Source organism: Leopardus geoffroyi, chromosome B2 (assembly GCF_018350155.1).
Source record: "Leopardus geoffroyi isolate Oge1 chromosome B2, O.geoffroyi_Oge1_pat1.0, whole genome shotgun sequence".
Classification (NCBI taxonomy): Eukaryota; Metazoa; Chordata; class Mammalia; order Carnivora; family Felidae; genus Leopardus; species Leopardus geoffroyi.
Window position 1 is genome coordinate 40,748,915 of NC_059332.1, and position 24,133 is coordinate 40,773,047.

General features: G+C 47.5%; 1 protein-coding gene across 15 annotated transcripts in view; it reads right to left on the reverse strand.

Annotated features, from left to right (window-relative positions):
- Positions 1-22,313, reverse strand: part of TRERF1 (transcriptional regulating factor 1) — a 208,907-nt gene extending 186,594 nt beyond the window's left edge. For 3 of the 15 annotated variants that reach the window (XM_045498216.1, XM_045498230.1, XM_045498227.1), the window contains exons 1-2: positions 21,236-21,425; positions 20,732-20,813 (exon numbers count right to left, since the gene is read on the reverse strand). The gene's annotated coding sequence lies outside the window, so the exon portion shown is untranslated. The other 12 variants (XM_045498226.1, XM_045498231.1, XM_045498225.1 and 9 more) reach the window with 9 other exon arrangements.
- Between the last annotated feature and the right edge of the window lie 1,820 nt (positions 22,314-24,133).

Here is a 24,133-nt window from a genome sequence, read left to right on the forward strand (position 1 = left end):
CACAGCACAGACCCGGTCCCCACAGCACCTTCTGTCCACGGCACCTCTCCTCCCACATTGCCCCCATGTTCTCACTCATCCCCCAGCAACCACACTGCAGAGGGGGGAGAAAAAAACTGGCCAATTAAGAAAAGGCTCAGGGAAGCTCTGGAATAAGCTAAAATGGGTAGAAAGGAAGGAATAAGTTAGAACAATCACCTCCAGGTAGTAGAGGGTTCTAGAAGCTAAAAGCATGGGCTCTAGAGCAGGAACTCGTGGTTCAGCTCTGCCACTGACAGGCTGTGTGACCTTGGACAAGTTATCTGTGTGACCCTGGGCAAGTTATCTACCCTTTCAGGCCTCAGATTCTTCATCTTTAAAACCACTATCTTTATTAGTACCTGTGTCCTAAGGCTCTTAGGAGAATGAAAATTAGTATTATAAAGCATGTAAAAAAATGTCTGCTGCATGGTAAGCACTATATGAATACTTTTACTTGTCTTTTAATAAGGCAGATAGAGATAAAATTTTTTAAGTTTATTTATTTATTTTGAGAGAGAGCCAACATGTATGTGGGGGGGGGGGGCAGAGAGACAGGGAGAGAGAGAATCCCAAGCAGGCTCCCCATCCCTATATGAGTATTTTTAAGAGAGAGAGAGACACACACACAAATGCGAGTGGAGGAGGGGCAGAGAGAGAGGGAGACAGAATCTGAAGGGGCTCCAGTCTCTGAGCGGTCAGCACAGAGCCCAACGCGGGACTCGAACCCACAAACCGTGAGATCATGACCTGAGCCAAAGTCGGATGCTTAACCGACTGAGCCACGCAGGCGCCTCATTAAAGAAATAAAAACACTTTCGGCTCAGGTCATGATCTCACGGTTCGTGGGCTTGAGCCCCACGTTGGGCTCTGTGCTGACAGCTCAGAGCCTGGAGCTTGCTTCAGATTCTGTCTTCCTCTCTCTCTGCCTCTCCCCCACTTGTGCTCTGCCTCTCTCTCTCTCTCTCAAAAATAAACATTACCGGGGCGCCTGGGTGGCGCAGTCGGTTAAGCGTCCGATTTCAGCCAGGTCACGATCTCGCGGTCCGTGAGTTCAAGCCCCGCGTCAGGCTCTGGGCTGATGGCTCAGAGCCTGGAGCCTGTTTTCGATTCTGTGTCTCCCTCTCTCTCTGCCCCTCCCCCGTTCATGCTCTGTCTCCCTCTGTCCCAAAAATGAATAAACGTTGAAAAAAATAAATAAATAAATAAACATTACCAATAAAAAATTTTTTTAATAAAAAAAGAAATAAAGACACTTTTGATAAAGGAAAACTTCTCTCAGAACCTTCTGAGAGGGGGGCACCTGGGTGGCTCAGTTAAGTGTCCGACTCTTGATTTCAGCTCAGGTCATGATATGGTTTGTGAGTTTGAGGCCTGCTTGGGATTCTCTCTCCCTCTCTCCCTCTCTGCCCCTCCCCTGCTCGCATTTTCTCTCTCTCTCTCAGAAACAAATAAACTAAAAAAAAAAAAAAAAAAAAATCTGAGAGAGAACAGATCTATGTTTATTTTTGTACATGACCTATACATGAAAACAATCACTACTAATTAATATTTTCAACTCTTGATAATTCCAATTCCATACTTTTAAAATATAATAAAATGCTGGGGTGCCTGGGTGGCTTCCTGGCTTGTGCTCACTGTCTCTCAAAAATAAATAAACATTAAAAAAATTTTTTAATAAACAAAAAATAAAATAAAATATGATAAAATGTGTGGCACAAAGACACTTACTGCAGCACTATTTAAAAAAAATTTTTTAACATCTATTCATTTTTGAGAGACAGAGAAAGACAGAACATGAGTGGAGAGGGGCAGAGAGAAAGGGAGACACAGAATCCGAAGCAGGCTCCAGGCACTGAGCTGTCAGCAAAGAGTCCCATGCAGGGCTCAAACTCATGGACCACGAGATCATGGCCTGAGCTGAAGTTGGACGCTTAACCGACTGAGCCACCCACATGCCTCTATTGCAGCATTATTTTATTATTATTTTTATTTATTTATTTATTTTTAACGTTTATTTTTGAGACAGAGAGAGACAAAGCATGAACGGGGGAGGGTCAGAGAGAGGGAGACACAGAATCTGAAGCAGGCTCCAGGCTCTGAGCTGTCAGCACAGAGCCCAACACAGGGCTCGAACTCACAGACCGCGAGATCATGACCTGAGCTGAAGTTGGCCGCTTAACTGACTGAGCCACCCAGGCGCCCCGCAGCATTATTTTAAAAAGCAAATGATGGTAAATGACCTAATTATCCAACAACCGAAATATAGTTGAGCAGATCCTAGGAGCCATCAGAAAGTTATGTGCAGATATTAAAAATCACCTAATGAAGAATTTTTAAGGACATACAAAGTACCTAAAATGTCAAATGATAAAGGATTAAAAAACTAGACTTCACTTTCAACTATCATGATATAACTGCTATTAAGTCAACCCTCCTGTATAGAAAGAACAATTGTAAAAGGTAGGTAAAATACAAAATAAGAATAATAACAATAATAACTGTTCGAAGATGTGGGACTACAAGGCAGCTAGGACAGAAGAACCATGTCCCTAGAAGAAAGGGAAGCTCAGTGAGGTGTCTATCAGCAGCTGGTATTTCTACCCAGAATATTTGCTGATCTGCTATAACCAACAGTGAGGTAAAAAGCAGCAAGTCAAAGTTTGCAGTAGCTTTCACTCTGTACCAAGTAGTCAAAAGCTGGAGTTCAAGACTATAAAGACATCCAGGCTTTGAGAGCCAAGATCCTAAGGATAAGTGACCCGCTCTTAAGTGAGCCCAATACTCTGCAGCAATTTCCCCTCAAAGTATTTGTTGACACCTAAGCCGTGTGTGTACAGGGCTACACCCTAGAAATCCAGGCACAAAAAAGCTATTAAGGGGCGCCTGGGTGGCTCAGTCGGTTAGGCAGCCGACTTCGGCTCAGGTCATGATCTCCTGGTTCATGAGTTCGAGCCCCGCATCGGGCTCTGTGCTGACAGCTCGGAGCCTGGAGCCTGCTTCAGAATCTGTGACTCCCTCTCTCTCTCTGTCCCCTCCCCAGCTCATGCTCTGTCTCTGTCTCTCCAAAAATAAATAAACGTTAAAAAAAATTGTAAAAAAGCTGTTAAAAGACTGGAAAAGCTAAGCAGAGATTTTGTTAGTTTCACAGTGGTAGAGAGACAAATCATGACTTTCAGGGCCTACCAAGGAAGAGGGACCTTAAAAAACACCTGCTCTAAAAGCAAGGGCAGACCACAAACAGACCAGCCTTAAAAGAACTAAGCTGATACAACATCCTGATCCACTCCATTTTCCATTTAAGATGCCCTGTATTTGGGGCGCCTGGGTGGCTCAGTCAGTTGGGCTTCCAACTTCGGCTCAGGTCATGATCTTGCAGTAAATAAGCTCGAGCCCCGCATTGGACCCTGTGCTGACAACTCAGAGCCTGGAGCGTGCTTCGGATTCTGTGTCTCCCTCTCTCTCTCTGCCCTTCCCCCACTCACACACTCGCTCTCTCTCAAAGATAAATAAAACATTAAAAATTAAAATGCCCAGTATTTGAACAAAAATTACCAAGAACATCAAGAAATACGACCAAACCAAGAGAAAAATACAATCATTAACAACAATTTTAAAATATCATTTTATAAATAAGATATTTATGAACAATAAAACCAAATAAATTAAGAACTGACTGGATGGGCTTGACGACAAATAAACAGTAAAGAGATGACTAGTGAACTGGAAGATAGGTCAGTAGAAAAAAATACTCATATTAAAGCACAGAAAATACAAAAACAAGCTTCAGGGACATGTAGGATACCACAAAAGAGTCTAACATTATGCAGAGTCTAAGAAGAGGAGAAAATAATGGGGCAAAAGCAATATTCAAGGGGGCACCTGGGTGGCTCAATCGGTTGAGCATCCGGCTTCAGCTCAAGTCATGATCTCACCTCACCGCTCGTGAGTTCGAGCTCTGTGTCGGGCTCTGTGCTAACAGCTCAGAGCCTGGAGCCGGCTTCCGATTCTGCATCTCCCTCTCTCTCTGCCCCTAACCCACTCACATTCTGTCTCTGTCTCTCTCAAAAATAAATAAACATTAAAAAAAATTTTTTTAAAGCAATATTTGAAGGTAACTCCCCCCAGATATTCTAAAACAGACAAAAAAAAAAAAAAAAATCAAGCCATGAATTCTAGAACTCCAAACTCCATGGGGGATACATACAAAGAGAACCACACTTATGCACATCATAATAAAGTTGCTAAAAAAAAAAGCTAAAGGGGCACCTGGCTGGCTAAGTTGGTGGAGAATGTGACTCTTGATTTTGGGGTTGTAAGTTCAAGTCCCACATTGGGCATAGAGACTACTTTAAAAAAATAAAACCTTTAGAAAAAAAAGCTAAAGAGAAAAAAATATTACTTTCAAAAGAAACACAATAAAACTGACAGATAACTTTTTCACATAAATAAAGGAAGCTAGAAGACAATGGCATGCTATCCTTAAAGGATTAAAAAAAAAAAAGGCAAGCTACAATTCTATACCCAGTGAAAATATCCTCCAAATATGAAGGTGAAAAAGACATTTTCAGACAAAAATTGAAAGAATGTGACACCAGCAGGCATCCTTCACCACACACACACACACACACACACACACACACACACACACACACACAACTAAGGGGGTGTTTCTTCAGAAAGTAGGAAATTAATCTGAGAGGGGAGCATGAGCATAGTCATACAGGAAGAAATGAAGAATACCAAAAAGAGTAAACAAGTGGATTAATCTAAATTATTATTGACTTTTGAAGTCCATGTCTTGTGGGGTTTAATATACAGAGAGAATTAAAATCACAAGACCTCAGGGTTGATGGAGGGGAGATGGGTAGGGGGATGGGCTAAATGGGTGATGGGCATCAACGAGGGTACTTGCTGGGATGAGCACTGGGTGTCACACATAAGTAACGAATCACTAAATTCTATTCCTGAAACCAATACTACGCTATATGTTAACCAACTTGACTCTAAATAATAGATAAATAATAAAATCCCATAATTCCCCATAATTCCACAGTCAATTATTAGCAACAATTACTCATACGGAGAACGCTGTTCACCTGCCAGTACAAACCAGAATCTGTGCCCTGGGCAGGAAACGACTGTTCGCACACTCTATGCGTACTGAGACAAAAGCACTCCTAAAGTCTTTTGATAAGCATGAAGAAATTCTGACTCGATGGAAAGAAGTACTTTTGATAATAATTCAGGTCGTTTGCCCAGCCTTTCCACAACAGAAATCCAAAGATTTTGCTAAATTAATTAACAGTGGTTATCATGCAAGAGACATTTGTACTCCACCTTACAGCAAGAAAAAAACTGAGCCCCAGAGAAGTAATGTGGCGTATGGTTTAAAGGGTAATATGCTACACAAGAATTACCCTTTTTTGAAAAACAATACTATTAGAGCGGATGAAGTGAGGCCAGTACTCCCACACACTAGCAGTATGAATGAAAATTCATCTTTAAAAATGTTTTCAAGAGGGGGGACTGGGAGGCTCAGTCAGCTAAGCGTCTGACTCTTGATTTCAGTTCAGGTCATATCTCGAGGTTTGTGGGTTTGAGTCCCGAGTTGGCTCTATGCCCCGTGTGTCAGCACAGAGTCTGCTTGGGATTCTCTCCCCCTCTCTCTGCCCCTCCCTGACTCATGCACGGAGGTGAGCGTTCTCTCTCTCTCTCTTTCTCTCTCTCTCTCTCAAAATAAACTTGAGATCACCTGGCTGGCTCTGTTGGTACAGTATATAATTCTTGCTCTCAGGATTGTGAGTTCGAATTCAGATTCCCCTGGGGCACCTGGCTCAGTTGGTTGAGCTGCTGACTCTTGATTTCAGCTCAGGTCACGATCTCAGGGTGATGAGATCGAGCCCCTTGTGGGGGTCTGCACTGAGCACAGAGCCTGCTTGGGATTCCCTCCCTCCCTTTCTTTCTGCCCCTTTCCTGCTCGCTCTCTCTCTCTCTCTAAAATAAATTTTTAAAATCTTCTTGAAACAATAAAATATTTTAAAAAATGAAAAATGTTTTGAAAAACAATTAGGAAACATTACTGAGAACCTGAAAACACCCACTATCTTTAACATAGTAATTCTTCTTTCCAGGAATTTATCCTAAGAAAATTATCTGAGATGTGATCAAAGATTTATAAACAAGGATGTTCACGGAAGCGTTATTTACAATAGTCAAAATGATAAACGTTAAATTTTTTTTAATTTTTTTAAATGTTTATTTTTTTTTGAGAGAGACAGAGTGTGAGCAGGGGAGGGGCAAAAAGAGGGGGAGACACAGAATCTGAAGCAGGCTCCAGGTTCTGAGCTGTCAGCACAGAGCCCGAGGCAGGGCTTGAACTCATGAACCCATGAGACCATGACCTAAGCTGAAGTCAGATGCTTAAATGACTGAGTCACCCAGGCGCCCCCAATTTTTTTTTTTAGTTTATTTATTTATTTGAGAGAGACAGAGACAGAGACAGAGAGGATCCCAAGCAGGCTCTGCACTGTCAGTGCAAAAGCCCGACAAGGGGCTCAAACTCACGGACTGTGAGATCATGACCTGAGCCGAAACCAACAGTCAGACACTTAAATGACTGAGCCACCCAGGTTACTCAAGCTGAATTTCTAATAATAGGAATTAGTTAAATAAATTACGGGACCCAGTGCCTGGTACACAGTAGGTACTCCATAAATATTTAACATAGAATCCATATGAGAATATACTAAAAAAACTATGAAAAAATTCAAACAATATTTAATGAGCAAGATATGAATATTAAATCTCACTCAAGGGGCACAGACTCTGCTTGGGATTCTCTTTCTCCTTCTCTCTCTGCCCCTCCCCCACTCATGCTGTCTCTCTCACTCTCTCTCTCAAAATAAACTGTAAGAAAAAGTCTCATTCAAAGTTAGCTCAATACTATTTTTTTTTTATTTATTTCTGGGAGACAGAGCATGAGTGGGGGAGGGGCAGAAAGAGAGGGAGTCAGTCCGAAGCAGGCTCCAGGCTCTAAGCTGTCAGCGCAGAGCGTGATGTGGAGCTCGAACTCACAAACTGTGAGATCATGACCTGAGCTGAAGGTGGACGCTTAACCGACTGAGCCACCCAGGTGCCCCAGCTCAGTGCTTTTTTAAAGCATAGCTTATGCCTTTTGAGAACTTACTCGGGGAAGCTGGGTGGCTCAGTTGGTTGAGGGTCCGACTTCGACTCAGGCCATGATCTCACGGTTTGTGAGTTCAAGCCCCGCATCAGGTTCTGTGCTGACAGCTCAGAGCCTGGAGCCTGCTTTGGATTCTGTGTCTCCCTCTCTCCCTGCCCCTTCCCTGCTCATGCTCTGTTTCTCTCTCTCTCTCTCAAAAATAAATAAACATTTAAAAAAATTAAAAAAAAAAAAGAACTTACTAACTGCCAGGCACAGCCCCAAATGTTTTACATGTATCGTTTCAATTCTCCTACCCAGCCCCATTATTTCCATGGAGTGAAGGGTCCTGGATCCAAACCCAGGCAGTCTGACTCCAGAACTTAAACTATTAATCACCAGACTATGCTGCCTGGAAAAAATACTGGAAGGAAATTATTAAAATGTTAACAGGAAGGAATTAAAGACAATTGTGATTTTCTTCCTTACACCTGCTAATATTTTCCAAATTCTCTATAATCACCACACACTATTTGTAGCCTTCCCATCCAAATTAAAAAGTTTTATGAACTTTCACTTGTCATTTACACAATCTCAGTGGAAAAGTCTTAGCTCCAGAGGAATTTTGAATCGTGTCTTCTCCAGGTCTTAACGGCAGGAGAACATTGTGTAAAAGTGAGCCATGACATTCTGACCGTGAAAGGGGATGGGCCAAGAGTCTACTCAACAGACCATGAGTCCATAACTTCCACTGCACAAATACATGTCGCCATCTGGTTGACAAGGCACTGATTTATACACACATTCTGCCATTAATCTTCCCAACGACCCATCTGAGTAGATGTGACCATCTCAGAAGAGGGAGGTTTAGGAAGGTGAAGTGACTTTCCCAAGATCATGTAGAGCACTCCAGCTCTGGTCAAAGATCCATCCATCGTGTGCCCAGCCACCAACCATTCGCCCAAATCAAGAGCATGTTCAGGTTCAAGTGTGCCTGGAAGTTAATAACGGGGGATTTGCGAGACACACACATACCCCGATATCGCACTGGGACTCAGCCACCACAGGGCTTCGTTCTTCCAGAAAACAATTATGCAGAAGAGTGAAGTATATGGCTTTATTATCTGCCATAGCACTTTTGCATCCTTTATCTCCTTTGATTCTTACAATAAACCTTGTCAACCAGTAAAGCAAAGGTACTGAGAATAAAGGAAATGAGGCTCTGAGCGTCACGCCGCTATCCGGGAATACCCTCCCAGGGTCGGTGTGGTGCCCCTTCCTCTGTATCATACCAGACACATTTCTGAATAAAACTCGGTCCACACTGACTGGTAAAGCTAAATGGGAGGCACTCACTTTTACACAGTCACACAGATCTGGGATTCTTGGGTTTGAATCCCTGCTCTGCAATTTACTAGCCACGAGACCTTGAACAAGCCGGTTCCATCCCTTTGTGCCTCCATTTCCTCTCCTGTGTAATGAGTATAATAACGCCTTCCTCATGGAGTTGCTGTGAGGTCATAGATGTAAAATGATGACATGCATCTGCGCTTAGTAGGTAGCTGTCATGTTTTTAAATGTATCCCATCCCCGAACGTGCACCATGTGAGGTCACCATGGCCAGAGCACAATGCGTCACCTTCCTAAAGAAAATAATCCTCTTAGGCTTCTCTAACCCTGCCATTCTGGTTCCTTTTAACCATCTCAAAAGAGCCTACATGGATCTCAGTTACTTCCCAGACTCCTTTGCAAAACTCCCTACAAGCTTCTTAAATTTAAGCCCCCAAAAGTGTCCTCAGAGGAGAATCAGTCACGGAGCAAAGAAGACAGAAAGCTGAAACCCCAGCCTCTGTGCTCTGAGCTTCTGATTTGCTACAAGGGTTCAGACATGGGACCACATAGAGTAAAATGTACCCTGAAAAGAAATGAACAGGTGAGCACAGGGCACGATGGGGGGGGGAGGCGCAACCCATCTACAAAAGTGGAGAACAAGGCTGGGGGCCTCCAAGTAGAAAGGGACGGAGGGACCCTTTTGAGAACTTACTAACTGCCAGGCACCACCCCAAATGTTTACATGTATCACCTCATTTCATCTCACCCAGACCCATTATTTCCATGGAGTGAAGGGTCCTGGATCCAAACCCAGGCAGACTGACTCCAGAACTTAAACTACTGATCACCAGACTATGCTGCCTAGAAAAAGTACTGGAAAGAAATTATTAAAATGTTAACAGGGAGGAATTAAAGACAATTGTGATTTTCTTCCTCATACCTGCTAATATTTTCTAACAAGCTGCTAACACCTGCTAACAAGTGAAAGGGAAGGCTTTCTGTAATTTGCCTTAGAAACCGATGAGAGCATCCAAAATGGAAACAGAAATGGTAGGAAACCCTGACTTGGCAAGACAGCGATGCTACTCTTTCAAACTCACGGGCACAGCTTAAGAGTGCATATCCTTACCTTCCTGCTCCTGTACTTCCAATACTTTCCTAACTGATCTCTTGGCCTACAGGTTCAGCTTGTCCTCCATACCTCTCTGAGTGACCTTTCTAATACATAAATCTGACTTGTCCCTATTCCCCACACACCTCTCCTCACTCCAAACCCTCTGTGACTCCCCTACTGCCTACCAGGTCAAGGCTAAGCTTCATATCATGGTATCAGATCCCATTTCAGCCCAATCCCTTCTTACCTCTCCAGCCTCATCCCCTGCAACTGTCACTGACAACTTCATAGGTGCCAGACCCTGGCTGGGTGCTGGGGACACAATGATAAACACCACGTGGCACAAAGATGAACACGACCTAGCTCATGCCCTTAAGAAGCTGAAAGTCTCCTTAGGCAGACAGCCAGAGAAAGGGATCACTGCAATCCAGATAGACAGTGGGATGGCAATCCAGCCTGGAGTGCTCGGGGAAGGCCTCTGGAGAAGTAGGAGTGAGCCAGGTAAGGGCCAAAGGAGGAACCCTTCCATGAAGAAGAAGCCTCAGAGCAAAGTTCATGAGCAGCACTACCTAAAAGAACTTTCTGCACTAACGGAAACATTCTACACGTACGTTTTCCAATATGGTAGCCACCAGCCACATGTGGCCATTGAGCACTTGACCTGTGGCTAGTGCGACTACGGAACTGAATTTTTATTTGATTTGATTTTTCATTAACTTACACTTAAATGGCCATGCATGGCTAGTGGCTACCATATTGGATAGCACAGTTCTAGAGCATTAAACTGAAGGTAATGGAAAATAAGGGGAGATGGGTAAGGCCAGATTACATGTAGCTTCCTATACTCACCATGCTATCTGCTAGTCGCTCCCCCTCCCCCGACCTACCTGGCAATCCCCCGGAGAACCCACACAACCCCACCCGTGTACCACCTCTCTCTGAAGACCACCCATGTACCACCTCTCTCTGAAGACTTCCCTGGCTGCTCTACACAGTCTCTTCCACTTACTACTTCTGAAATGTGGTCTTTTTCTAGGCAGGCAGCACTGTGTATCAGATTTATACGTTCTCATAGCTGTCCCTACCAGATTCTGAACTCCTTCTCTTACTTGCCCTGGTTATTTCCAGCCACTGGCACATGGGAGGCACTCAATAATGCTTGATGACCAAGTTGCCAGCACCGACACAGTCACTGTAGCCTGACAGGAATGGGGAAGAGGGCACTCTCCCACTTCTTCTATCAAAGATGTGAGCCACTAACCTTGATCTTTTCCTCAGCTCTGTCCAGGGGCTCGGGAAAGGTTCTCACGAACATCTGAACATTCTACCCCTTAGCTGTCAATGGCAGGCCTTGTGGTAGCTCTCACTATTTTGTCCGGGTTCCTAGAATCTATTTTATTTATTTATTTATTTATTTATTTATTTATTTATTTATTTGGAGAGAGAGTGACAGAGCACAGGTGGGGGAGAAGGGCAGAGGAAGAGAGAGAAAGAATCTGAAGCAGGCTCCACACTCTGGCTCAGCACAGAGCCCAACAACGTGGGGCTCGATCCCACGACCCCGGGATCATGACCTGAGCCAAAATCAAGAGTTGGACGCTTAACTGAGCCACCCAGGGGCCCCTCCAAGGTTCCTAGAATCCTGATGTCTGTACAGGGAAGGTAATTAGCCAGTCTTTGGAGTTAGTCCTGGGTCTGGAGACCAGCTTGGCAACTCGGCACCTGTGTGTCCTTAAGCAAGGTGCTGAAACCGCACCCCCCCTCCCCGAGACTCAGGTTCCTCAAGTATAAAGTGGGCACCACATCTGCCTCTTACAGCTGCTATAAGGCTGAAGTGACTAACACATCTGCACAGGGCCAGGCACACAGTAAGGTCTCTATATAAACAGCAGCAACTACTCCTGAAGCAATTTGAAACCCTCATTTGGATACCCCACAGCATATGCAAATTCCTGAGCCCCTAAATAGGCTCTTCTTGGTGCTCTCCGGGATGCAAGGGATATAATCCAATCTCTGACTCACAGTGTGTTGCCAAAATTCTCCTTGAGTTCCCAAGAGAAAATTTATTTTCATTGCCTCCAACTTTAAAAATTAAACAGTCCTTACAGCGTTTTGGGGTGGCGGGGTGACAATGGAGACCGTGCAATCCGACAAGCAGCTTTAAAAAGGTTACAAACTGTTGGGAGAAAGAAAGGAGAAGGCAGCCAAAGGGGGTGGGCAAGGGGGGGTGGTGGAGACAATCCCCTGAGTTTCTGCTATTATTGAATACCCCAACTCTCAAAGCAGCCTGGCCGCCCCCTCCTCCACGTGAGCTAAGCTCTGTTAATGAGAAAGCGGAGCTCTGCCTACATTACCACAATAATGATTTCCCCGTTGCATTTTTACATGCCTGCCGCTTTATCATAGCAGAAGTAGACATATATTTTCAATAAATCCCTTCTCTCCTTCCTCCTCCCCAACTCCGGCTCTCCCAGTAAATGTTGTTCCCTCCGCGCCCTCCCCCAACGCAATCCCAACCCTGGAGCACAATGAGTTCCGCTAATCAAAACAGAAAGAAAAAGAAAAATGGAAAAATCACAGCTGCTGAAAAACAGCATTCGCTACAAGTCAAAGCCCTCCACATTTTTTCTGCACGCAGCATTTACTTCTTCAAGGACACATCACCCCCGCCCCATCAGAAATCTTACGTAGAGTTGCTCCAACTGGGGGGGGGGGGGGGGGGGGGGCGGGTAAAGAAATCTAATATTCGCTCTCTTTCCTATTTTGACTAAGGCAGCACAGACAGAAATATAGATAAGGCCTCGAATAACTGATTTAACAAAATGTCACTTATTAAAAAGGATGGGGGATGGGGCTGCACTTGAATTTGAGAGCTCAGTTAAACCACCCCAGCTAAAGGCTGCCAGGCCACGAGAGGCAAGGGGCGGGGGGAGGAAACATTCTCTAGCCCGGTCTCCTTCAGTGGCTGCAAGGGTTGACCCTGGCGGGGGCAGAGAGGCCTGGATTTCTCCCTCCAATAAGAACCAATGGGGGACCTGGGGGGGGCGGGGGGGGGAAACCAGAAGTAAAAGAAAAACCGAAAAAACCTGGTTGATTCTTAAATACATAAGCATGTATACTGCATTAACTAGTGCCAGCCTCTGTGCCAGGTGCTGGGGGTACAAAAAATGAGTGATGACCCAGTTCTGCCCTCCCCAAGGCAGCGTAGAAGGGGTGAAAGACACCTGGTGGTAAGTATGACAATAGCAAGGGCTGAGGCAGCCCAAGTGAGTCCCCTCTCTAGCCCAGCCCACAGCCCTGGCCCGGGACCAGGCACACAGGGCCCTCAAGGAAGAGTTAAGGAATGAGCATACGCACAGTGAAATTGTTTGAATTCCATACTGGTTTCTAAAGAAGCTGAGACTCCCAAAGGAGAGAGGCCTCTAAACATCCTTACCTACTGTGGCTCCCCAGAAAACCCCCTCGGCTCACTTGTGCTCACCCAATTAAAAAAGAAAAGTGAACAAGCCCCAGTACTTGATAATCAGCCTCATTACGGGTATCCTTGAGTTGAATTTTAAGGGAGTTTGATGTCTCCCATTGTGAGAACATCAGAGGGAGCTCAAAAGACACCCCTATTAAAACTCTTTGGGCATCAACTCCCAACTTTTTTTTCTTGTCTTTTTTAAAACATCTTTCAAATAAGTTAGATTGAAGGTGGTTTCCCAAGACAAGGAGAGGCCCTCAGCGTAGCTTCTGTGATGACCAGGGGCCCTCAGGAAGCTCTCTGGGATCGCAACCTGCTCAGAGCCCAGTGTGTCCAAAGCTGGAGCCTGGAAATGGAGGCCAGGCTATCTAGAAACGAATACCGATTGTTCAGGTTCCTCCACTGAGGGGCCCTGCAGAAAGGACAGGGCTAAGGGTAGGAGGCTGATGGAGAACAGCCATGCAATTTGTTAAAGTCAAGTTTTGGCTTTAATTATGAGGCAGCCTTAAAGCTGTGTGCTCCAGAATGAGCCAGACGATTCGAGCTCTAAAAAATGTAATGCCCAAAACATGCTAAAATCATCTGAGTGTTTCCAACTAAGGTCACTGGGACTTATAAGCCCGAAATTCCCAGGTGATCTTGGTGTCCACAGTCCTCTGCATATATTCTGTACCATACTCTTATTTAATACTTCATAGCAATATCTATTTGAAGGTGCACAATGTTTGGAGACCATTCAAATTCTGGCATTAAAACGGGGCTTTGGATGCTAGCTGGACATGTGATTCTGGGTTAATCACTTATTTGTATTTTTTCAATCCTGCTTCTTGAGCCTCACTTTCTTCGGCTGCAAAATGAGAGTATCCACCTCCGATGGCTGATGTTTCTGTCGTCAGATAAACTAAGACACGCCGAAGAGGCTTTGGACCAATAAAAAGCTGGGTAAACACTAGTCATTTCAACGATGGCATCCATTTCCTCTCTCTCTGATTTTTCGTTGATTATTTCCCCCTCTCTATGAAACCAAATTGATATCAGTTCCACTGATCTCTCAAAACTGACAAGTTGTATTTGTTATACAAATACAAGAAGTCCCATTATCCACAGGTGAGCAAACCCCTCAGTAACTGCTCCATTACCCTAGTCTGTCTGCTTTTGTTACGTTTCACGTTTTTCCATAATACGAATCAATTCAAAAATAAATAAATAAATAAATAAATAAATAAATAAATAAATAAAGCATCACCCTCCAGGGCTCAGAGGCCAGAGGTCTGATTACGTGAAAAGCACGAAATATTTTTTAAAAACTGGAAATGACTGGGGCCACCTGGGTGGCTCAGTCAGTTAAGCGACAGATTCTTGGTTTCGGCTCAGGTCATGATCTCACGGTTCTGTGAGTTCGAGCCCCACGTCGGGCTCTCGGCTGTCAGTGCAGAGCCTGCTTGGGATCTTCTCTCTCCCTCTGTCTCTGCCCCTCCCAGTCGTCAGTTTTTTTTATCTGAAAAGGAGATCTGACCGAAGATCAATTCACCTCGCTGCTGTCTTCCTACAGAGGAGGCCTCTTACAGTTTACTTAGCACTTTCCATACATTATCTGGCTGCATCCTTGCAACTCCTGAGAGGAGAGGTGGCACATGGGGTCACCCTCTTTTTACAGATGCTGAGACAGCCCCAGAAGCCGCCTTGTCCAGAGCCATAGGACGGTGCTGAACCAGAAGACCCCAACCCGGGTCTTCTGAGTCCCTCCTTGCTCACCCACCTCCCATGCAGACACCACGGTTGGGGACCACCCAGGCTGGCAGTCTGTGGCATATTTTTGTGAAAGGCAGCCTGAAGGAGAGGCCTCTTTTTTTTTTTTCTTTCTTGGAGCTTCTTGCTCAAAACATATGAGACAGTGCCCACCAACTTTTGAACAGGGCTGAAAATCACAGATGTCTTTTTCCAATGATAGTTTTCAAATAAATCTTACGTGAGGCCCAAATTACTTTCACTGAAGACTCTTCCCCAAGCGAAAGAATCCGCGCTTGCCTCTGTACTGCTCAGTAATGCAGTCAAATGTTGAGAAATATGCAGTACAATTTTCTGATGCAGTCTTAACCCTTCAAAGTCTCTGGCTGGTGTCAAGTCCTGAGTCCAGACCCCTTCCCAAGGAGGGCGCAGCCTCAGCCCAGAGCACCCCATGACGGAGTACAGCTCCCTCACCTCCTGCTCACCTACACCTGTCTTATCCCTCTGGTCAGGAAGGAAGGCCCTCCCCCTACCCTCCTCCCCGCAGGGAAAGGCCAAATCTTCCTGAAACCTTCTCAAGGGCTCTCGTCAGCTGTCCTGACCTCACCCATTGCTCTCATCAATCACCCCCCTCTCCAAGATCTCTCCCATTAGCTCAAAATTTGTAACACCGGGACCCGAAAAAACCGCTTCCCGTTATGCACACGTCCTTCCAGCCCCCACTCCATTTCTCTGCCCCCCTTTCACCATCAACCTTTGCCAAAAAATTGTCTACACGTGCTGACCAGTTCCTTACCTCCTAGTGCCCTGCCCACCCCCTCCAACCTTGCTCCCCACCCCCCATCCCCTGCATTCCACTGAGGCTGTTCTTTGAAAAGTCCCCAGTGGCTTCCATTTTGCCAAATCCAGGGGTGACTTTTCTGGCCTTATTAACCTCATGAAACATTCAACCACCACCCCTTCCCCAACAAACGCGCGTGCACACACACACACACACACACACACACACAGCCTTTCCTTCTCTCTCTCTCTAGGTTTCTTAGGACATCTCACCCAGTCCCCTGGAATTAAATACCACCCCCTGGCTGATGGCTTCCACATTTTTATCTCTCGCCTGGCCACTCCTTTGGTGCTGGACACCACTGTCAGACTGCCGGCCTGTCATCTCCACCTTGAGTTTAACAGGCATTTCAAACTTAGCAGGGCCCAAACAGAAATAGCTTGATTCCATTCCCCTCCTGCTCCCAATCTTCCCCATCTGGGCAAACAGCACCACCCATCTACCCAAATGCTCAAGCCAGAACCCCCCAGAGCCATCCTGGATTCCTCCTCCCCAGCCACCATCAAACCCACCAGCAACCCTGCCCATCCTGCCCATTCTACCTACAAAGTGTATCTCCACCCACCTGCTCCCTCCACTCCCTGTCACCTCCTCCTCCTCCTCACCTGGCCAGCTCTCCGACCCCACACCTGCCCCCTCCACCGCAGCAAGCCCCTTTATCAAGACTTGAGGGTGTCACTTCCCACTGGAAACTTTCAGTGGTTTCCCACTACACTTCAAATGAAACCCAACCTTCTCAAGGCCTCCAGAGTCCCTCACATTCGCCTCACGCTGCCTTCTCTCCATCCCCCTTGTCTGCCTGTGCCTCTTTTTAGTTCCCCTCCCCCCTCCAAAACCAAAATCCTTCCACATAGGCTCCCCACCGCCTGGTGCTCTCTGACAAACCTAAGAGTGCCTGTTCTAGGCTACTTTAGCTGAGTAAGTCCAGGTCACTGTTCCCTGGGATTTCATCAAAGCACTTATCACATTTTGCAATATATATTTCTGTACACGTCTGCCACCCCCTCTGGGCTGTAAGCTAGGGGTGGGGGTGGGGGAAGGGAAGAGGGAGTTGATGACGTCTGTTTTAATTATCAACCTATTCCCAGAACCTTAAGCCAGTGCCTAGCACATAGGACGTGCTCAGTAAGTAGCTGCTGAATGTACTAAACTAGATCCGGTTACGGCATGAAAATAAATAATTGTTATCTTCTAGAAGCCCAGAGTTATCGCTGCCATTTAGGCCCACAGGTTCTTTTTCCCCTTCCTCTCCATCAAAAAAAAAAATTTTTTTTTTAGTGTCGCTGCACCAAGAGCCCACTAGCTGGCCATACCCACCCATCCCCAGCTTGTTGTCTTCGAGGAGGAAAAAACAAAAAGCATCCTTTTCCTCAGCAAACCCAGATTAACCAGACGACCTTACAAGCAGATACCATAAGTACTTAGAAATTCTTTTTAAAAAAAATATCACAAGGTCTTTTTGTTATGCATTTTCTTTAACCCAGATGAAAAGATTTATTAAGAGAGCCACGGGGATCACACTTCTGTTACCAGGACCATACTATTCCTTAAAATGCCACAGCATCTTCATTGACAAGCTTATGCCAATAACCACTCTTGTCAGCGACTCTTGTCGCCCTCTCCCCACAAAAAAAATCAACTATGTTTTACTTTCCCCTTTATTTCTCTGGTTCCCCTCCAACATGCAAATTCAGAAATATTATTAATCCACAAGATCCCAGCTGATTCTAATCCTCCCTTCTCCCTAAATCACACAGTTTTATGAGGTCATAAATAAAATGAGCTGAATTCAACGGCTTTTAGAGAACAACCAGCATCCATTTGTACTGCCTAGGGTCTGAGCCACGTGTCTGGATCCTCACTTTTCATGTCAATGTTCAAAGTCAATAAAAACATCAAGAGCTTTCCCCCCCAAAAAAATGCCCATGGTGAAATACAGAATATCCTAGAAATGACAGTATTACAATATCATCATCATGAACTCTATCACAAACATATGACCAAATCCCAATTACCCACATGTGAATTCTCCACAGAAAGTGGATAAAGCCACACTCAGCTTCCTGGTGTCCCACTCTTCCCCAAGCCTACCTCCTCCTGTGGCCTGGGAATAACAGTTCAATTAACCTTGGACTTGACCAAGCATAATTAGACAGGTAAACCAGCTGGCTGAAGGGGAAACTTCCAAGATTAACTGAAATTATTTTGGGTGCCTGGGATTATGTGCCCCACGCTCTATTAGCACATATAATTGGGAAACAACCGTGCACTTTTTTTTTTTCTGAAGACAGTGGCAGACTTTCGTGAAAGTATTTCCTTGTGTTTGGTGGTCAAAATTACCAGGCTACTCAAGAGTCCTTTTTGGAATGCCAAGGTACAAATCCACTCTCTCCATGAGAAGACAAAAACAGAAGTTAATCAACTCGTCCTAGTCCGTGAAGCAATTTGGCCGTTGGCCCAGGAAGAGCCTGTCGAGACCTTTTGAGACCTCTCTCCACAAGATCCAAGTCACAGAAATTTCAGAGATGGAAGAAACTCATGGACAGAATCTGCATTTTTAAGACAAAAAGTCCAAAACCCAGAAATGGCTAGAAACTGATACCCTCCCCACTTTTCTTTATAGTGACATCCCCCCCCACCTGAAAAGTTCTTCGTCACTTTAAAAATATTGTAAACTGGGCCAACTACCGAATGCAAGACAATTTTAACACTTTCTGATTAATCAACTTGAAGGAGAACCCTTATACTTTCCAAAAAAAATCAATGCTTTTGGTCATTCTGACCAACTATCAAAGGAGGAGAAAAAGAATCTTCTAAATAAGCTTTGTTTCTGTGGCCACACATTTTATTATATAAGCAGCAGCCCCCTCTTTTACAACGAAAGCTCTTACCTCAATAAAAACCACAGGCCCAAGCGAGTTAAAGGAGGCAAAACTGAGTACTTTCCACACAGTTCATAGAACAACTGTTTTCACAGCAAGCTCACATAAATGCTATGTGATATTAACACATGCCTGCTATGTGGAAGCCTGCTTACCAAGCTGTGAAAAGACCCATGTTCACTATGGAACCTGCAAAATTAATATTCTCAATGCCCATAAAGCAGAAGGGAAATGTTGGGTGTTTTTTTGTTTTTTTGGTTTTTTTTTGAGATGTCAAGCTGGCTTCTAAACAATCCTTTGGCGAAAATGGACATGCCTAAAAGGGCGGGGCCCAAAGAGGCGTGTCACTCCCAGTATCAATTCCTATAAATCAAATCGTGACAATCACCACAATATTTTAAAAAGAATGAATTATGATTCATGGGCTTTCAAACCTTTATTACCAGGAGAACATTCTCAGCAAAAGAGGGGAAAAAAAGCTACTGAGACTTGATTAATGGCCAAAGCAAGACAATAAAATAAATCTCATAAACGTAGGGGGAAAAAAAAAACCTGAATGAGTGCTCTAGGCTTCAAGGGTAGGCATGTAAATAATTCTACTACCCTGGGATAAACACACATAAAGATTTTGTTTACCCTTCCAGCATATACACCATTCCGGCTAAGATTTTCAGCAGAGAAAACTAACAGCAAATTTGTTCAACTAATGCCCAGTTAGGAATATTTGGTAAGTGGCAATAATATCTAATTCCCAACGAACTCAGCTCTCAAGCTGCCAAAAATCAAATTCTCAATCTGGAAATCGGATGACGAGAAGGAAAGAAGAAAAGCACTGTCCAGGACATCAGTAACACGGAGAGGAATTTTTTTTTTTTTTAACTCACTTTTTCCCCTGCTACAATTGAGCCTGTCTACAGAACCGCACAAAGCTTAACCAACTTTAGTCAACCACACACCTAGCATTTACTCCCTGACCCTACTAAACATGCCTGGGTTTGAATCCCTGGTGCTAAAATTATCCTGGCGAAGTGAAAATTCCCAGCATAATCAAGGTACCTGACAGCCAAAACCTACAACTTCTCTGCAGAAACCAGCAGGCTGAAAATCAGGAAAAGAGAAGCAAGGAGAAGCCAAGACTGATGGTTAACTGGTTAAGCGCAGAGTAGCGCCTGTTAGTCTTACAGTGGGCATCAAAAAACCACATTTTCCATCACCAGATTGCTTTCTTGAAACGGTAAATGATGCAGAAGGTCGGTACCAACTGAGACAACTTAAAACTCCTTTCTCAAAGCTCTCCTCCATGGCCTGCTAAAAAGTGAACCCAGCCGGCTTTTGGGAGGCATTTTTGAAAAAACTCTTCGGCCATCCCTGGATCCATCATTCCTAAGCATCACCTCCATCCATGTACTTCCCAAGACAGCCCAGGCCAGGCTGTTAGCAAACCCGCTGCAACACTTCACTTGCCAAAGCCGTGTCTAGTCTGGGGAAGAGTTTCCACAAGCTGGCTCTAACAGACGAGTCCAAGGCACACGGAGGAACCAGAAGTCATTTTCTTTAACCTAAGGATGGCAGGCGCACATGCTCCATCCAGCCCAATGCTGGACGCTGCCCGCCAGGTGCTCTTGGCCTCCGCCAGTGAATACGTGGTTTTGTGTTGTTCTTAAATATCTATTTCTTCAGCCCACCAGGAGTAACTTCCCAGTCTCCCAAACTGAAGTTAGGGAGTGAAGGGGCAAGTCTACCCCTTTACACATTTCTTTCGTCCTGGTGGCCACTGTAACTTGGGGGAGTACCCAGCCCCCAAAGAGCCTACAAGCGCATATACATACATATATGCATCATGTCAAAAACCCCCAAAGGCACATCCCTAGGGTCCTGCGGTTTCTTGGCTGGAAGAATGAAGGCTTTATAACATCACAACCTCCAACTGCGAGCCCCACCACCACCACCCTTTAAGCGGGGGCTGCAATTATAACGCCCACCTCAGCCCTCCCCCTTGGCTGGGATGCTGGACAGCCCGCAGAGGGAAGAGCGAAGAAGGGAAGCAGTAAGAAGGCCCTGCTAACATACTGAAAGTAAAGAAGTTGGGGGGGGGGGGGAGACTTTTCCCTCCCCTCCCCCGTCTTCTCACGGAGCATCCCCCAACTAATTTTTTTAAATGAAACTTAATAAGCTTCTTGCCTACCTTGGCTGTTTCTGCAACAAGTGCATGGGCAATCCGACAAGACCACACTCCGCTTGGGGGATGAGATGGGGGGCGAGCAGAGCTGATGGAGTAATTTCAATATTAATTTATGTCAGAGCCGCCTTCTCGAAGCGCTACTCACTTACAGTACTGCCCTCAGCCTGTAAACAAATATCGCTCCGCCAGGAAACATACTCCCCAGATGCAAGCCCCTTCCCCAGCAGGGAACAGGGCCCTGCGCCGCCCCCACCCCACCCCCAACAGCATGCTCCCTCACCCCGGGGAGGAAGCTCCGGGTTTCCAAAGCACCAACCCACCACCTCCGCCACCACCCCAGCAAGAAACTTACTCGGTCCGTCTACGCCTCCACCCTCCCTTCAGGAAATCTACTCTCCATATGCATTCAGCCTCCCCGCAGGAAATCTGCTCCCCCCTCCCCCCTTCTATATACATGCACCCCTCCCTCTCCTCCTCCCCACGCGCCCTCCCCAACCAGAAACTTACTAGCGTGCAAGCGTGCAGGCTCTCCTGATCCTGGAAACTTACTCCCAGATATAGCGCCCGCCAGCCCCCTTTCCCGGCCCTGCTCCCCTTCCAGCCCTCCGCGGCAAGCAACTCCAAACTCTCCGCATCCAGCCACTCTCCCTCCCCGGTGGAAATTTGCAGCGCGGGGCCGCGCGCGTGCATCCACCCTCCCCTTCAGGAAACTTACTCCCCATCTGCATGCACCGCCTCTCAGCCATCGCTTAGAGGGAAGGGGGTGTGCTAGGGAGACAGAAATACATATGTATCTCTCGCCCCTCCCCCGGCCGCAGCCCACTCGGGGCCGAGCCGCGGTAACCTGGCCTTACCTTTTGCATTGCTCCCCACCCTCGCCCCCTCCCTTAACCTTCCTTACCCGCTCCCCGGCGCCCCCCTTTTTTCACCCATTACCCACCCCTAGCAACCGTTCCCAAGCTCCTCTCGGCCTTTTTTTTTTTTTTTTTTAATCCAGGATGCAAATTCCTCCCCTGTCAGCAAATCGACTGTCAAATTATTTTCTTGCAAAAGGAGAAAGGCGGGGTGGGGGGGGGGGGGAGCAGAAGCAAAAAGGGGGAGGGCGGGGGAAGGGAGAGAGGGACAGAGGAGGGGAGAGATATCCCTCCGCAGAGCTGGGTCTGGCCGCGGGCGGGGAAGCAGGAAGTAAGGTGTCCAGCGCCGCGGCCGGCGGGTCCTCCGCCGCGGCCCCCACCCGCGCCCCCTGTCCCTCCGGGCGCCGCGCTTCGGCGGGCGCGGGCAGCCTGGCGCATTGTTCGCAACCTCCCCGGCGATGCGCAGCCGACCTTATTTGTGTGCTCTGCATTTGCGTGAGGTTGCACCTTTTGTAGGCTGGCGAGACTCTGGGCGAGGATGGGGCGGGGGACGCAGACCGAGTTGCGGCCCCGCGCGGGACCTGTCAGCCCCGGGGTGTGGCGGACTCTCCGGCGTGACCGGAAAATCGAGGCCCGGGAGAAGGCGGCGTGGCCGGGAAGCTGCCGCCTTAGACCCGGACCAGTGCAGGATTGCTTCCTGCGTAGCCGTCCCGGTTATTGTAACGCGCTTTGCAATTTAACGACGGGGGTTGGGGGGGGGGGGGAGGGTTCACTTAATTTTTTAAGGGGTTGCAAAGATGCTAAGGTTTAGGTGGAGTGCGGGGAGAGGGCCCGTGCCGACCCCCACTACACCCAGGCTCGGTGGGGCTGGGAGAGGGGCTGGGGCTCCCGGGAAGGGGCTGGAGGTTCGCGAAGCGCGCGGCTCCATCCCTCCGCCCCGATGGGGGCGGGGAGGGGGTGCTGCAGACGGCGCTGGAAACGCAGCTCTCTGGGGAGGGGTCTCCATCTCCGCGGCGCTGCAGGCCGGGGAGGGAGGTTGCCTAGGAGAGGAGCCGGGGCCGAGAGGGGAGGGGAGGGGGCGCGGGTGCCGCGGCGGCGCGCGCTCGCCCCTCCTCGCGCGCCATGACTGTGGAACGTGGTGCCGGGGAGGAGGGACGGCCGCCGGGGGCCGCCCGGGGCTGCTCGGCATTGGTGCGGAAACCCGAGCCGGGAGTCGCTCCTCGCGCTGTCTCCTCCTCCTCCTCTGCGGGGGAAACCGCTGCACCCAAACCGAGAGCAGCTGCGAGCAGGGGGCAGGGCGCGGGCTGAAAGGCGAGCCTAGGGTTCAAACCTCGGCGGCGCCAGGGGGGGGCGAGAGCGGGACGGCCCCCGGGTCCCGCAAGGGCTCGGCCGCCCGTCGGTCCGGCGCGGGACCCCAGCGTTTCCAGGCTTCTCTCCCGGTCCGAGGGAACGTGAACCAAAGGTGGCCGGCTAAACAGACCACCTCGAGTCGGGTCTGAGACATCTGTCTCTTGAAGGGCCCACAACACAAGAGAGTAGTTTTTGCTCAAGGGAAAGTTAAACCATGCTTTTTTTCAGTGTGGGGAAATTGTTGCGTCCCTTCCCCTTAAAATCTCGCGCAGCATAAGTAAGGTGCTCCCGCTACCCGGACCTTCACCACTGTCCCCCACCCCCCCCACCCCCACTCGGGCGCTGGGTGGGGACAGGGCGGGCGAAGGCTATATGGGAGCTTAAAGCATGAGGTCATGGGCGGAGGAGGCTGCTGCCAAAAGCGGCCGAGGTTTGTGTGTATTTTCAGGGGTAACGGTTCTTTAGCAATGGTAAGCTCTCCCGCCTAACCCTACCAGTTCTGAGGCTCCTGGACCAGAGAACCCCCGCAAGAAGAGGGGGCTCTGGGCTATTTCACTCGATAAGCTTTGGGCCGGTGCCCAGCCCTCCTTTATGGGGTCCCTTCCATAGAAGCAAAGAAAGCTGACGGACAGCGCAGTGTCGCGGGGACGGAGAAAGGCTTCAGATGCTCGGTCGCTGCTCCCCACCCCCCCCCCCCCCCCGCCCTTACTTCGGTCCTCGGTCTCTTAACAACCAACCCGACTGCTTTCTGTGATAGCCTGCTTCTCCCCTCCCACCCATTCTCTAGCGGCCAGAGGAGTCTCTAAAACTCCTATCTACACTCCTTCAAAACCTTCCCAATTGCTCTTAGAATAAAGGCAAGCTCTGAAGCCCCTGCGTGATTTCGCCTCTACGGACCTCTCCACTCTCCCAGCCCCTCCTCTGTACTGTAAGCCGGGTGGTGCTTCTTTGTTCTGCCTGGGGCAGGGGAGGGGGGGCGATTTCTAACCCTTACCCCAACATCGCTTATTACTAACTCCTGCTAGACCTTTAGGACTCCACTGCACTGTCACTACCTCCAAGAAGCCTTGTTGAGCACACAGTCTCATCTCTAACACCCTCAAGGGAGAAAGACGCTCCCTAGGACACCCCTCCCTCTCCCTCCAGCCCAGCTGCAGCCTGAGCTGGCCCCAGTGACAGCCCTTTTCCTAGTGGAGGAAGA